Raw genomic sequence first — 15,735 nt, forward strand, 5'->3', positions numbered from 1 at the left:
CGGATGCCAACTCGTGTAATTATACCAAGATGCGTTCTGAATTTCCTCGCTGTATACCACTGTAATGGCTGAACTTTCAAGAAAATTTATTACATGGCGGGGAGACGGTGCCAACACAACAATTTCTAGTTAATATCAAAGTGATAATTTTAGTCAATTACGGTCAAAATAATTATGTACTTCAGTTCATCAAAGATAGCTGTTCAGGTTTCTATAAAACAGAATAATAAATGAGTTCATTACATAGATACAGTTAGTTCCAAATGCTTTAACGCATGCCCGAGCTGTTTAAAATTAATTTACACTGGTCATTGACCAGCCTTGGGCAGAAGATGCTGTAAACTTTCAAGCACTGCAGCCGCCATTTTATCGTGCTATATTGAACGTTCAAAATAAGGCGAATGACTTACTGAAATCGAACCTGCTGTCTGCACTCTAGGAGACAGTGCTGTTCAACTAGGGTTTCAACCCCGGTAACTTATAAATTTTGTCTTTAATAAATAGGAAAAAGGAGAGAAAATTCTCTCCTAAACATCGGAATTTTTAAATAGTAATTCCAAACTCAAATGAAGGTATGTAAATCTGAAATAGAATGAAAATAGTAATGAAGATTTATTTGAGTTATCACTGAAAAATCTAGCACGAGAGTTCAGGAACAAAGCGAAGACTGAGAGGAAATGTGGCATCCTTTTCACCTTGCTTACATTAAGGTAGATCGGAGAAGTGAGGGCTTAAGAAAGCAGCGAAGCAGCGCATGTTTCTACGAGTAGAACGTTTCTTATTTGGCATTTCTAATTCAGCAAAAAGTTCACAATAATAACTTACTCTGTCCTGTTAATGTAATTAATTCTGAATGCTTCAGCTGTTCACAGGCGTAACTTTACTCGCTTTGAAGCAAAGGCGACTTTCGCACTATTTGCATCTCTCGTCTAAATTAAACAGCGGTTCTTCCTACACCACAGGTCCCGTCTCGAGTGCTGAAGCCGACCCAACCGGAAATTTGAATTTGTTCGCTCGTTATTTTAAATGCATTCGAGTATATGCGGACCGAGGGTTGAACACGAAAGACACGTATAATTCGCTAGTTTGTAATTACCGATTTTGCTGGCCACGGTAGCCTAGCTGTCTAAGGCATATTCTGTCTTCGCTCGCTCGGAAGCCGGGGTCGTGTGTTGGAATCCCACTTAGGGCACGAATGTTCAGTGTTTGTGTGTGTATGCGTTTCTCTCTGTTGTGTACAGGTAGAGAACTTGCGACAAGCTGATCAACCGTCCAAGGAGTCCTACCGTCTGTAAAAATTATAATGAAACGGAGAAATCAGCCCCATCCTCCAAAGTGGGAGCAAGGGTTTAGACTCAGATACACTGAAGCCTGGCTGGTAAGAGAGAATATATCCCTGGTACAAATCTGCAGCTACGCGTTACGGAATCAATACACAAGTGTTACCTGGCACGTTGTACAGTGGTATACAACAACGCTCAAAGTACAGGCCTACTCGGAAACCACTCCTTCCATCTACATCTGTCACTGTAAGTTATGGGCAAATACCAAAATATTTCGTTACATGAAACCATTGCATATCGAATATAGCAATGCTTATATTAGAGACAAGCGAAGGAAGTGTGATTTGCTGGGAATGGGACTGGCTGACGTTATTAAAGTTACTAAGGTCGTTACCTGGTGGCCGCACCATAGCTCAAGCGGTTAGTCGCTGGCTTCCCACGGCGGTGGCCCGGGTTCGATCCCGGATCTAGTCAAGTGGGATTTGTGGTGGACAAGGTGGCGCTGGAGCAGGTTTCTCCGAGTACTTCGGTTCCCCTGCCAATCTTCAGTCCACCAATTGCTCCAAAATCACCCTCACCTATCATCTGGGGCTGGTACAATAGGCCAGAAGTGGCCGCAGTACAAGGGACTCAGTCCCACCCCACTATAAATAAAAAAGAAGATCGTTATCTGCTACTGTATTATATTCGAAAAAGATATTTGTCTTTCAACTTAAACATCCTCCTTTTTCGATCAGTCAGAGATCGTTGAACTGCCTGCCTTTGAAGAAATATATAAACTAAATGTGTTACGAATATCCTACCACGTGTCAGGCAGATTTAAAAATACGCATCCTCTGCACGCAAACTTTCGTGTCACTGTCCTGCACTCATCACGATACGCGATAATCTTAAAAATGAATTTGATTTCGCTGAATATGAACACTGCGAGATCAGAATTCTAAAGGGCTCTGTCGATGGTGTGTAACACGCAGAATTACTGGGTTTTTGGACTTCATCCACCGTCCAGTATTCTATAAAAATAGAAAAGACGACGTTTCGGAAACTTGATCTGTTTCCGTTCTCAGGTGAATGTGGGAAGACATCTACTCAGTTGACCCTTAGAAAGACCTAATCTGAATCACTCCACACAGTCACTGGAGTGACTGAGTTTAGCTCTTTCTAAGGGGCACAACTTCCCCCTCCCTCACCTGAGGACGGAAATAGATCCAGTTTCCCAAACGTCACATTTTCTGTTTCTTAGAATAACGGACGATGGAAAAGTCCAAAAAGCCAGTAATTCTGAATGTGAGATCTGCTTTGCACCAATTGGTTCTCTACAGACGTCAGTGGCATTGACTAGAGAACATGAGGAAGGTAGTGGACGTGACCTGACTTGAAGTACTAGCCCCATATTTGCCTGGAGAGACTGGGAAGAAGCACGGAAAACGTCGGCGAGTATAGTCGTTTTCCAGGCTGAGATTCGAATGGAGTTCTCTCGAATAGATGTCGTAAATGTTGGTGCTTTAGCCTGCCTGAGCAGTCGCAGTGACTGGGCCTGTTAATGCCGGGCCTCTTCATGAGCATCGCGACGTCACTGAAATACTAAGCAACGGTTCATTCTTGGGAGATTTCGACACGTAGTTTCAGACCTAGATGGGAAGATTATGGAGGATAGAAAAGTCCTAGAAAGGAGGCTATTATGGTGTACCTTAAGGCAATATGGCGGCACTCGCTTTATAATATTGAGAACAACCAAGCTACGATAGTTGTTGACCAAGTCAACACATTAAGACTGCGTACATGCCGATAAATTTCCGAAGCTGAAAACTTACGCCAGTGTACTGAGTACCACTAAAATAAATGAGAAAATGTTAACTTACTTTTTGGTTACTGAAACTATAACTACAACGTAGAGACTTCTCATTACGCGAGAAGTTTTGACGATAATTATACTGTCCTGTCTCGGGTGGTACGCGCGACGAAAATGACGGGTTCTAGTTGGGATGATTGGATTTATTAGCTCTTTGCTTACAGTCTGCCCTAACCACACTTACATACAGCTCTATCGCTAATTTACACGTTATATAATTCACTGTTACACACAAGTCTCTCACTTACTCGTTCAGGATATAACAAATACTCACTCTATAGGCTCCTCACACACCACACATGGAAAACGCAGTCCTCTTGTTGCAAGAGGAAGACCCCAGAGAAAACGAGTCACGTGATAGCTATTTCGTCAGTCCATTGGCGCGCTGACTGTTGCCTAACAACTATCTATAAACATTCGTCCTGCTGTTGAGCGCACCTAAGCAAGAAGGTGTTTATCGCTTCGTTGCCTAGCTATACACGTTACGAAATATATTGCCACCTGCGGGGGATGCGCGTGACGAAATGACGGGTTCTATTTCGGATGATTGGCTTTATTAGCAGCTTGGTTATACACTTACTTTTAACTATATTTAAATGCAGCCTTGTCGCTGATTTACAGACTTCATAATATACTGTTACACACGCACTAGTCCCCTCTTTGTAATGAATCTCAATACAGAAACTGTCACTTCAAATCACTACACATACGTGTATTACACATGAAATCTTTCAATCACACTTCGCAGTCTCACAGGCAGACCTCCTATATTCTTCTGCATTCCTGGTTCCACTTCGCTTGCTTCCGCCACTAGTTTCACTCTGTGGATCGGTCTTGTCATGTAGTCTCGAATCGGACAGCGCGGAAAACGCAGCTCGTCCACATTTTTGGGTGGAAAGGGTGTTTACGGACCGTTTCGTAGCAACGGTCTCGGTAGGGTGCTAAGTGACGTAACTTTTGATAACGCAGAGGTCACGTGACCCCTACTCTCTACTGCAGTATGACGCCATCCCACCTCCGCGGAAGTCTTGTTTACCGGCTGGCCCTTAGAAGAGGGTTGTAAAACCTCTTTCCACTGCTCCGTAACTTAGCAACCGACTGTTTAATATATATAGTAACATGTCAACCCGTTGATGGACGATGGGATATATATATATACATATATACACACACACACGTATATGGAAAAACTCAGTCCATCTTTTTAAATTAAAGCTACAATACTCACTCTGAATCACGAAAAAATGTTAATATTAAAGTTTGATCTTTATGGATTCGTGTTTTAGTTTTTAATTCCGCTTTTTTCATACATCTGAAGTGTAATTCGGAACATTCATCTTCGTTCGTCAGGTATTGCAATCATTCAATATATTCCATACAGAATTGTAAAGGAACACCAACTATTTATTTCCATCTTCAATTTTATTTGCTGTTGTATATCCTACGTGAAAATTGCCATTACTTTATAAACTGAAAACGCTGCCAATTTTCCCACTTATTTCCTCTTTGAGGGTTTCCTTCAGTCTTCCAACCTGAAGCATGTTCCTCCTAAACCTGTTTATACACGTATATCTACTAGTATCTGCGTACAAGACAACAGAGACGTGATAACTTGAGATCCCATTTTTTCACTTTGTCACCCACAAATCCGAAGTCCAATATTCTCTTTCTGATTAAATCAACGCCCGCTTGATAAGACGTGTCAGATCCTATGTAATTATTTGATACCCTATTTTAAAGGACTATAAACCGATCGCATGAAAAGGTTCTATGTTCACTTCTCTGTTGTCTTAGCTTTTCACATGCTACAAAGAAAACGGTGCCTCAAAGGGGGGGAGTACTTTACAGCACTCTCAATTTGTTTATTATAAGTAGTTTGCTATGTAAAGCAGTCCAAAGCCGTAATGTAAACATTTTGCTCAAGCATATCCTTTCCAGAATGATCTTGCGTAAAAAAATGCCTTACTGCCTTTGATTTTATCTACGCTCTGCAGTTGACCATTAGGATTGCTAGAGCATATCGGGAGGCAGAGAAACTGGTGGACATACGAGTACATCAGCTTGCGGCCTGTGGTAGTTCACTGCGCAGTAAGTGAAAAACAAAAATTGTGTAAAAAGCCAAGAGTATGCTAGCAGAGGCTGTTTAAATTTCTAACCATCAGAGAACAGGGCTAATTCTAGCTAGAGACAGTTAATAAACTCTATGAAGATTTGCAAAATTAAATATTTTGGAAAGATAAAAGAAATTGCATTTCCGAAGTGAATAATTTCAAATTAATTCAGTGTCCGTTCTTGTTTTCAGTAGTCACTTCATAGTATTTTGTCTTCCGTCTCGTATAAAGGAACCTAAAAACTGAATAGACTTATACAAAACTATCATTTCACCTGTTTTATATTCAAGTGTGAAACTGAACTTCTGCACAAGGAGGAGAACATGCGTGGAGGTTTGGGAAGACAGATTGTTGAGAAGAATATTCAGGCATAAGAGAGAAGAAGCAATAGCAAGCTGAAGAAAATTACAAAATGAAGAACTTCGGAGCTTGTATTTGACCCAAAATATTTAAGTGAGTAAATTAAGAATAATAATATGGGAGAAACGTGTACAACACATGGAGAGATATTTAGTTGATATCATGCAGTAATGTTCTCCTTGAGAAAGTAATAGTTGTCCAAGCATTCAAAATGTGAACTTACAGTTCACGCATGTTCATAGAGACTCGCCACTGGATTCCATGACGATTCAGACCACCAGGCCAGATCCACAATTGGAAAACCTAATCCGGCCTCTCGGCTCTAAATTTTTTCCACCCTCTGTAATATTTACTCTAAAAAATATCGTACTATAACTGAATAAGTTTGGAGTATTCAGTGGCAACAAATCTGTGTTACAGCACGTGGAGGAGGGTGATACCATGAGGAGGGAAAACTGCCTTTTGTTGTGTCCAAGTAGATAAGGGTTAAGATCCAGAAAATTTACAATCTGGGTCTCAAAACTAAACAGCATTTAAATATTTGATTGTGTGGGCAGAAATGTACGAAATCTTACTTTTAATCTCCAGTAACATGCAATTATTTTAGCGTTGAGAAATATGTGCGCTAGAGCAATGCGTGCAGCGCGTCGTCCCTCTTTACGGAACTCATTTTTAATTAAGTTGACAATACAGCATTCCGAGCAAGAAGATAGTAGTAGCTAAATTATACATCCAGAAAAACAGCTTAATTCTACTTACGTGTATATGAATCTCACATACCTGCTAGAAATTTTATCTATATTAATTATAATCACATTACATCTTTTGAAAACACTGATGACAGCAAACATATTTGTATTCGGAAACGTAGTATAGAAGAATTATCCATGTCCGAAATTATAACTGCATTTTTCGATATAGATGAGTTATTCTGTTTACTTATCGCACTGAATAAATTAATTTGTACTGCTTAGTATATCAAAATGCATGGGGCTTAACGATAGCATAAAAGTATCTAATACAGTGGAACCTCGCTTAACGAGCATTATTCGTTCCAGAATCTTACTCGTAATGCGAAACACTCGTTAAGCGAAACAATTTTTCCCATATAAATTAATGTAAAATACGATAATGCGTTCCATGCCGAAAAGAATGCTAAAAAAATGTTATGTATAACGTTTATTCAAAGAAAATTATATATACATTGTTAAGGAGCGTGAATCATCTTCATCTTTTCTTCTATGCGGAATGAACCAACCTGGAATGCGAATTCGATTTGCAGAAAAAAAAGACGAAATAATTAGTTTATTATTTATGATACATATCTAATTCTTTTTTACTAGAAAGCTGTCTAGAGACATTTGTTTTTGCCGACGCTTCAAAATTTGGTGAAAATGCGACACAGCATTATCATTAAATAAATTTGTAGCGCGCATAGCCACTGCCTTATTAGGGTGATGCTTCTCAGTGTACGATGCAACAGTTTCCCATGCTTTCAGCATTTCTCTTATTGCGCCAGAAGATTGTTGCTTTGCTGTTACCTCCTCCTCCTCCTCTGACAAACTCTCCTCCACAACTTCTTGCTGTGAAACACAATGCAACTCCAAATCGTGCAAATCGTTGATGTAGACCGACTGTATGTGCGTGCTAGATCAGCCACGCTCACACCTCGTTCTCGCTTTTCAATGATTTCACGTTTCATTTCTACGGTCATTTTTATTCTCTTATGGCTGTCTTTTTGCCGATTTTTCTTCAGGGACATTTTTGCAAGGGTTATTAAACTTTGCACAACAAAAAATCACAAATAACATGTCTGAACACAAGTTTGGAAAAATGTGTGATCACAAGCGACACTAAGATGCTAGCGGAACGAGTGCTAAACACAGACTGAGGTAGCAAGCGCACAATCCAGGACTTCCCCTCTCGTCACTCATTATGCGAAACGTCGCTCGTTAAGCGAGTCATCCCTCTATAATTTGTTTTGCTCGTTATGCGAATTACCCGTCATGAGAGGTGCTCGTTAAGCGAGGTTCCACTGTATGTCATATTAAAAGCGGAAGTGGGGTTTGTTTTGCCGTTCTGGAATAGGCGTACGGGCTCAAAACTCGAGATGCCTTCCCTTTCTCACTCTTTCTGCGGTTGAAAGAGTAATAAACATTGTACATTCTCAATTACAGTCTCATTTCATAGCAGCTGACATTTTCATCAGGCCTCATGGATAAATCAGCAGTATTATTAAGAATGATTTGAAGTAATACTTGCGGGTGACAGAATTTTGTATTGATTTATTGCCTCCATAAATCAGTTAAAAGTTGCGAATATCTTATTAATTGTAATTACAGGATATACAGGAACTTTAATCATTATGTCTTTATTTATAACACCGATTTTCAGCTGTATTCTGCCATCTCTATTAAAATGTCTGAGAGGAATATCGGTATTTTACGAGTAATATGGTTTCAATGCAACGAATTCATTTACCGAACCATATTCCCACCAAACTCGATGGACCATACTATTACCATAGAAATAACCGCTTTCATGATACGGGTTTCCCTTGGGAAAAATTACATATGAGTGGTCACGAAATGCCTTGCTTTTAGGGAGTCAGGTTACTAATCTTGCTTTCACCATGCGCATTAATCCTTATTCAGTTCATTAATCCGAATCGTCCAGACAATATTCGTAGGGCTAGAAAATAAATGTTAATATTATCGTACCATATACGCAAAGGTCTTCATATTTTGCCCCAAGATGGTTTCCGGCTAACAGTTATTATTCATTTTTTTATTCCCGTAAACGTGCTTCATACCCAAATAATCGAATCCACAGATCAACCTTAACACTGTCTCACTTTCCCCTGGCCTTCTGACACTGCATGTTTCCAGAATCCAGATGTTTTCCTAAGCACTTTATTCTCAGTCTCTCAACTTATCATCTTGACTCAACAGCAACAGGCCACTCTTTTCGCAAATATAAACCAGAATATATTATTATTGTTTCCAGAGAAAATATTTGTCTCCACGTCAGCGAGCACATTTAGCTGAATGTATAAATACATGATGGAACAAAAGTCACTACGCATTGGCTAATACACTGTTGCATGCAGAAATAAGTTTCACAGCTGCTTCCGCCCCGTCACTTCCGACCTCTCCGCAAGAGCGCTCTACTGTATTCATGCTTGAAGAGACAACTGTTCCCTTACATTTCTGTTCTATTCTCTATCCGAAATGTGTTTCGCTTATCATTAGCTAACTAAACATGAACGGATTCTTATTTTTCTGTGGTATAGAGGGTTTTATAGCGACTGCTGCCCAGTGGCTTGATTAGTCTTATTTAGATCCGTCAACACGTAAGGCCGTGTACAATCTGAATCACCGATTTGAAGAACATGGCACTGGGTTTGATTCTCTGGAAATTGGTAGATACAGAACAGAAAAATCGGAGGAGAACAAAGTGCAGATTTGTCAAGCAGTAACAGAAGGCCCTAGGAAATGCACTAGCGGACTAGGTATGGAGTAAGGGGTCTCCAGACTGTCAGATCAACGGATATTTTATGAAGCAAAATTTAAGTATTGCATTCGGGTATTAGCTCTTAGATTGAGAGAAGATCCTGAAAGCACACGTCAATATTGTGAGCTCGTTTTGAATGAAGTGGAGAAAGACCAGAAGTTAGTCAAATTGAATACTTAAAGTGGACAATTATAACATTAATATTTCACCAGTAGATATGTAAACATAACTAAAATAAAATAAATTAATGAAATAATAATCTCATTCTTACCAGCATGGGTACTGACTTTTGCGCTAGTCTGTAAATTGATTAGTCTATTTCGGACTCGATTAGTTTTACTGAAATAAGACGCATTGCGTTGGCAGCTGTTGCAGCAAGACATCAGATGTACAGAATGATCGGCTTGGGTGTGGATAGAGGTAAAACTTTTTGAAAACGAAGCAATAAGTCGTATACTTTCTGTGTGTTAAGAAAGCGCGTGGTTTGTTATGCGATGGGGTTCACTCACAGCGCATGTGCGACATGCAGTTCGTGGGAAATCTGAAGGCGGTGGCGAGTGCACGTCAGCGAGCAAACCGTGCCTTGTGATTCTTTGCTGGTGCGATGTGGAGGGGGGGGCAAATGGAGGAGGACGTGAATTCTTTGAACAGGTGGCTATTTTAAATGACGCGAAACATTACATGAGCGGAAGGGCGAGCACCCAGCCTTTCACGCGCTTTGCGTCGGAGAAGCCACATGAGAAAGCTTGGCTTGATGAACTCACTCTTATCCGCGAGAGAGCTAACGTTGAGGAATAAAGTTCGCATCCTCGTATGCTATGTGTGCCAGGTATTAAGCAATGAAAGTTAGCAGTACATATTTCACGGCATTCTACTTATATCCATAACCAAAATAGTAGTACGGCCGAGAGCTGCTAGCTGTTTATCCTCATGCATAATAAAATACACCTCGATATAAAACAGACACTTCCAAAATGAGTAATTGTAAATTTTCTTTAATTCTTCTGCCTCTATTTCTCTTTATTCTCTCATTTATTTCCCTGTTGCGTGCAGGCCTACTTATTCAGGTTCTCCTGATTCATCCATCGTGTAATTTCTTCCCTAAGATGATTCGTAGACTGGAGTGGGGTTATTAATTACTTCAAGTGCTTCTTTCATTCCCTGTTATTCAGTCTGCTATGTCTGAAAATTTAAATTGGTACCCAAAGGAACCAGGACATTCGTCTTTTGTTTCTTCCAGCCAATCTATATGTGGAGCTCTCTTCTCCCGTTTTCCCGTTTAATGAAACCCGCCTTCCGCGGAAACACAATAAGCGACAGTTGCATATTTGTTCAACCCATAAAATTCTACTAGGAATTTGACGCTATACAAGCTAAGGTCTCCTTCAAGCTGAAATTCATTACTTTTTGTGCGTTTGCCAGAACGACTGTAATTCAGAAACAAGAAAAAGAAGGGGAAGGAAACGCTTATTCTCACTGACAGTGAAGTATTAATGTCTTTCTGAATGAGGTTGATCGCTAGCATCTCTAAAAAAGGAACCTCTACGGCAGTAGGCACAAAAAATAAACATAAATTTTGCAGTTCTTCCGAGAGGTGACACTTTGAAGTTACTGCCCTTCAAAGCATGTTCGCTATAATGAAACGAATATTAACATCCCATTAAAGTTGCAAAATAATAACTTATGACCAGCGTAGTGATCTGCGTTGAACATATGCAGATAGGTCTGTAAACATGGTGTGTGAAATGAAACAAGATTAAACATCTAAAAGCAAGAAGCTCCACGGCGTGAAGGCAAGCGGGGTACTGGATTTATAGCCCCTAAGCACGGGACTTATACGGGGATGTTACACACACACCTACACACGTGCACACAGCACAAGGAATTCCGTCTAGAGCCAATAAAGTATAGCATTTGGAGTGTGTAATTCAGGTAGACTGTTATAATTCCGGTGTTTTCATTGCGTCACCTGGAGACGACTACTATGCGTAACACTGAATTATCAAGTGTAGAAATAGCGATAGCACTATAATTACATGAAGTTACTGGTGGTGTGTATAGGGAGTAAATAAACCTGTTCATCAAATTCAGAGCCTGCGTTAATAGTCACTAATACACGTGACAGCATAAACACCGTACTCTATACGATTTTCCTATTTTTCATTATATTTAGTCCATACATTTTAACAGCTGAGTTGCCTCCGTCACCTCTGGTATTGTAATCGCTCCACGTTGGTGCGCCACTTCTGTGACTGATCCACCTTTTAGAATGATTCTCACCTTGCACTGTTCATACCTCCCGAGTTCTTCTTGGTTGTCGTTCCGACCACCTTCAGCACCTCGTCGGATTGTTGGGGGCCAATCAGCATACGTGAGTGGCTTACGATCGAGGTAGTGTCTGGTCAGGTGAGATACGTGGGTCAGCCTGTCTATTCAGGGACTGGTACAGATGAGCTCTACTCTTAGGGCACATCGGTCCTTGGTCCGGCATAAAAACAAGAAACTTAGGCTAAAACTTTGCACGAATACCTTTTCAGTTTCACACGAGATTTTATTTATTGTTTTCTATGCGTTTAATGCCAAATCAATTACTTCCGTGGTGACAGTCGACAAGCGAACTATACCGACCGAGAGACCGCCGCTAGTCGGCGAAGTTAGTACCAACTTTAGCGGATAGAGGGTGTCGCGTGGTCAGCGCAACGAATCCCCACAGCTGTTAATTTCCGTTTCCTAGACCGGAGCCGCTACTTCCTTGAAATAGCTCCTCAATTATCCTCACAAGGCTGAGTGAACCACGTTCCAGGCCCACTATTTCTAAAAAATATGGTAGCGCCGGGAATCGAACCCGGACCTCTGGATCTGTAGCCAGGAACTCTGATCACTGGACCACAGAAGCGGTCCTTCTCTTAAATAATCACTTGATAATTCCATGTTTGTTTTTATGACTCGGATTTCCAGTAACTTACTGTTACCTTTCCTTTTGCTAAGTAAACTTGTATAACACGTAACAATACACAATTTGTGTGACGGTGACACAGTGATTTACGCGTCGTTTTGCTTCCATAGCCTTCGGAAGTTGAAAGATGACTCATTTAGTGAATATATATATATATGTGTGTCTGTGTGTCTGTGTGCACATATATATACATTTTTTTTTCCTGTGGCGCTACATCCCCAATTTGGGCCTAGGCCTACCTCCATGAAACTCTCCGTTTCACTTCGGTTTACTAGATCTTACACATTCAGTAGGACTCCTTGGGCGAGTGATCAGCTCGTCGCAAGGCCTCTACCTGTAGACAAACACAGAAAAACGCCCACAAACATCCTTGCCCTGAGTGGGATTCGAACCCACGATCCCGGCTTCCGAGCGAGGGAAGACAGTGCATGCCTTAGACCGCTCGGCTACCGTGACCGGCATATATATATATATATATATATATATATATATATATATATATAGAGAGAGAGAGAGAGAACCTGAACTTCCGAGAGGAAGTATTCTCCCTGAAAAAGGCCTTATTGGTCTCGTTTCAAATTTTGGAGTTAATGAGAAAATTACAATCCCAAAGCTTGCCACACGATTTTAGCCTTTAAACACTGGGCGGCACTTTTGACAGCATCTTGATGATGCCTGTCCCATCAACTGGTGAGTTTCAGATGGGGAAAGACACACCGTCGCAGCTGGAACAGCTCAAATTCCGAATCGTAGCGAATGCTACATTCTTCCCACACACCGAGAATGAGCTTATTTCACTCTTTGGATGTAATAATATGACTAACTGCTTACTCCTTAAGCGGCCTCCGTAGTCTAGGAGTAACGTTCCCACCTCGTGACTCAAGGTACGCGGGTTCAAACCCGGCGGAAGTCGTGGAATTTTTAAGGGTGGAAAAATTAAGGGAACAAGTCCTCCGGGAGGGACTTTAAGGCGTGGGTCCCGTGTCGTAGCTTTACGGCACGTAAAAGATCCTCATGTCTCAAGGGGACCTCTGAGCCAAATAAAGGACATTTCCCGTCCAACAGTAGTCTCTAAAGCCTCTGGTAGGTGGGGGAAGCATTGAGATACCGCTGAGCCAGTAGAGGCCGAACTCGCGGGCTGAGTCGGGACTGATGGCACGCACCAGTACCGGTAGGGTATAGAGACTGGTAGAATATCATAGGGGGACGCACAATGAACCAATACAGGTCTAAGTGCGTGGGGAAACCCACGCTGTCCAATAACAACTGCTTTCTCCTTACGTATAACCTCTAGCTTATACTTAATTGCTCCTTATTAACGTAATTTAAATTGACTCTAATTCTAGTGAACGGTTATATTGTTACAGATTTATTAGAACTGATATTCTCTTTGGTTCTATTAACTACCTCTCCTTCGTGTTTGTTTTCGTGGTTTTTGTAATATGTGATTCTGTTAAGATCAATCAATTTTATTAATTTCTTAATATTTTTTGCCAATATGCGATGCATGAAATTTTCCCCTGCTTGCTATACTATGTAAATTTGTGATCCGGTTTTTAAGTTTCTTACGTAAGTTACATTTTAGTTTTATGTATAGAAGATATAACTTTAATCATAAGATTGCACATTTGTAAGATTTAGGAAATCTTGTATTTAAGCGTCATGTTGCATTATTAGTCTAGTGGTCAGCGTTCCTGGCTCCAGATCCAGAGGTCCGGGTTCGATTCCCGGCGCTACCAGATTTTTTCTGACAAGTAGTGGGTCTGGAATGGGGTCCACTCAGCCTCGTGATGATAACCGAAGAGCTATTTCAAGGAAATAGCGACTCCGGTCTAGAAAACCGAAATTAACGGCCGTGGGGATTCGTTGCGCTGACCACGCGACACCCTTGATCCGCAAAAGTTGGCACTAAATTTCACCGACAAGCGGCGGTCGCTCGGTCGGTATAGTTCGCTTGAGGACTAAAATCACGGAGTTTGTTGTTTGTTTGGTTTTTTTTTTGCATTATTATCTAATTTTTACAATCAACACAGTTTTCCGTCTACAATGCAAATATGTATTCCTTCCCCTTCTTTTCACTTTCACTTTCAACACAACATGTTTGGGCCCCAAATGGCCATCTTCATGTGTCTTACTGTGCTGAAGTAGTAGGTAATATTCAATGCAGTGTAACAGTTTTAGCATAGTAAGACACCTGAAGATGGCCATTTGGGGCCGAAACATGTTGTGTTGAAAGTGAAAGTGAAAAGAAAGGGAAGGAATACATATTTGCACTGTTGACGGAAAGCTGTTATATTAAAAATTTGTTTATGAAAGTGATTTGGTTTGTTTGGTAATTCTAAACGTAATCGAAAAGTTGTTGAGATTCTACGTTCATTAAGAACGTGATATTTTACGTTTACGTTAGTTTTCAGGTTTCCTTGAATGTTATTGTCTTAATAATAACCTAAGATTTGAATTTCTATAAATGTAGTGCTGAGACTTCTTTATTATATGGTGTTTCTTCTTCAAATTTAAGGATTTGTTTTTTGTTTTTTTTTCTAAGAGAGAATTTTTGCGTTTTATTCTCATTGTAGATTCCAGAAATTTTGAGTTTGAGAAATTTTATGCTGGTTTATAATATAGGCACATTTTTTCAGTATTCCAATTAAAGACTAAGAGTTATATGAATGCAACATGGTTGATTTACAATGATAATTTTATAAGATTGCATCTTGTTAACATTTACTTCTTTCAGCCTTAACTTACTCCTTGTATAATTTTTCAGATCAAACCAAGAAATTTAAATAGGAGAACACCAAAAATTCTTGGAATATTAAAATTAACTTACAACATAAATTGTCCTTCTCTTACACTGAACGGGGAAGTGGCCTCCGTAGTCTAGGGGTAACGTTCCCACCTCATGACTCAAGGTACGCGGGTTCAAACACGGCGGAGGTCGTGGAATTTTTAATGGCGGAAAAAATTCAGGGAAGAAGTCCTCCGGGAGGTACTTTAAGCCGTGTGTCCCGTGTCGTAGATTTACGGCACGTAAAAGAACTAAATGTCTCTGGGAGACCTCTGAGCTAAATTATAGGCACTTTCCCGCCCAAGTAGTCTCCAATGCCTCTGGTGGATGGGGAAAACATCAAGGTGCCGAGGGCCGACCTCGTTGGCTCAACGGGGGCTGATGGTACGCACCGTTACCAATAGGGTATGGCGACAGTAGAAATTAAAGGGTGACGCACAATGGACCAATAAATGGTCTAAGTGCATGGGGAAACCCAACCCCTCTCATAATCATCATCATCATCAGTAATCTGTCAAGACGACAGGTCCACAGTCTCTTCCAAAACAATTCCTCCATTTAATGCGATCTAGAGCTTTCTTCTTCAAATGACAATATTCTCTTCTGTCCCCAAGGTCATCCAGCATCTTCTTACGTCTTCTTTCTCGTCTTCTTGTCATTTCTGTCCGCCCCTCTATCTTTCCTTCGATAACTTCTTTTAGAAGGCAGTTTCTGCGTAAAACATGACCAATCCAATTAGCCTTCCGTTTTCTTATTTCGTGTAGGATATTCCTCTGCTCACTGACTCTAATTAACACTTCTTCATTTCTCACATAATCGGTCCAACTGATCTTCTCCATCCTTCTCCAACACCACATTTCAAAACTTTCCAG

At 40.6% G+C, this 15,735-nt stretch overlaps 1 protein-coding gene across 2 annotated transcripts in view; it reads left to right on the forward strand.

Annotated features, from left to right (window-relative positions):
- LOC111872198 overlaps window positions 1-15,735 on the forward strand; it is a 150,106-nt gene that overhangs the window by 78,500 nt on the left and 55,871 nt on the right. The window contains exons 1-2 of one of the 2 annotated variants that reach the window (XR_004513877.1): window positions 5,141-5,223; window positions 5,537-5,699. The exons of the other annotated variant lie outside the window; for it this stretch is intronic. The gene's annotated coding sequence lies outside the window, so the exon portion shown is untranslated. Of the gene's footprint in view, window positions 1-5,140; window positions 5,224-5,536; window positions 5,700-15,735 lie in introns of those variants that run through there. 2 annotated transcript variants of the gene reach the window in all.

The sequence above is a fragment of the Cryptotermes secundus genome, unplaced genomic scaffold (genome assembly GCF_002891405.2).
Source record: "Cryptotermes secundus unplaced genomic scaffold, Csec_1.0 scaffold647, whole genome shotgun sequence".
NCBI lineage: Eukaryota > Metazoa > Arthropoda > Insecta > Blattodea > Kalotermitidae > Cryptotermes > Cryptotermes secundus.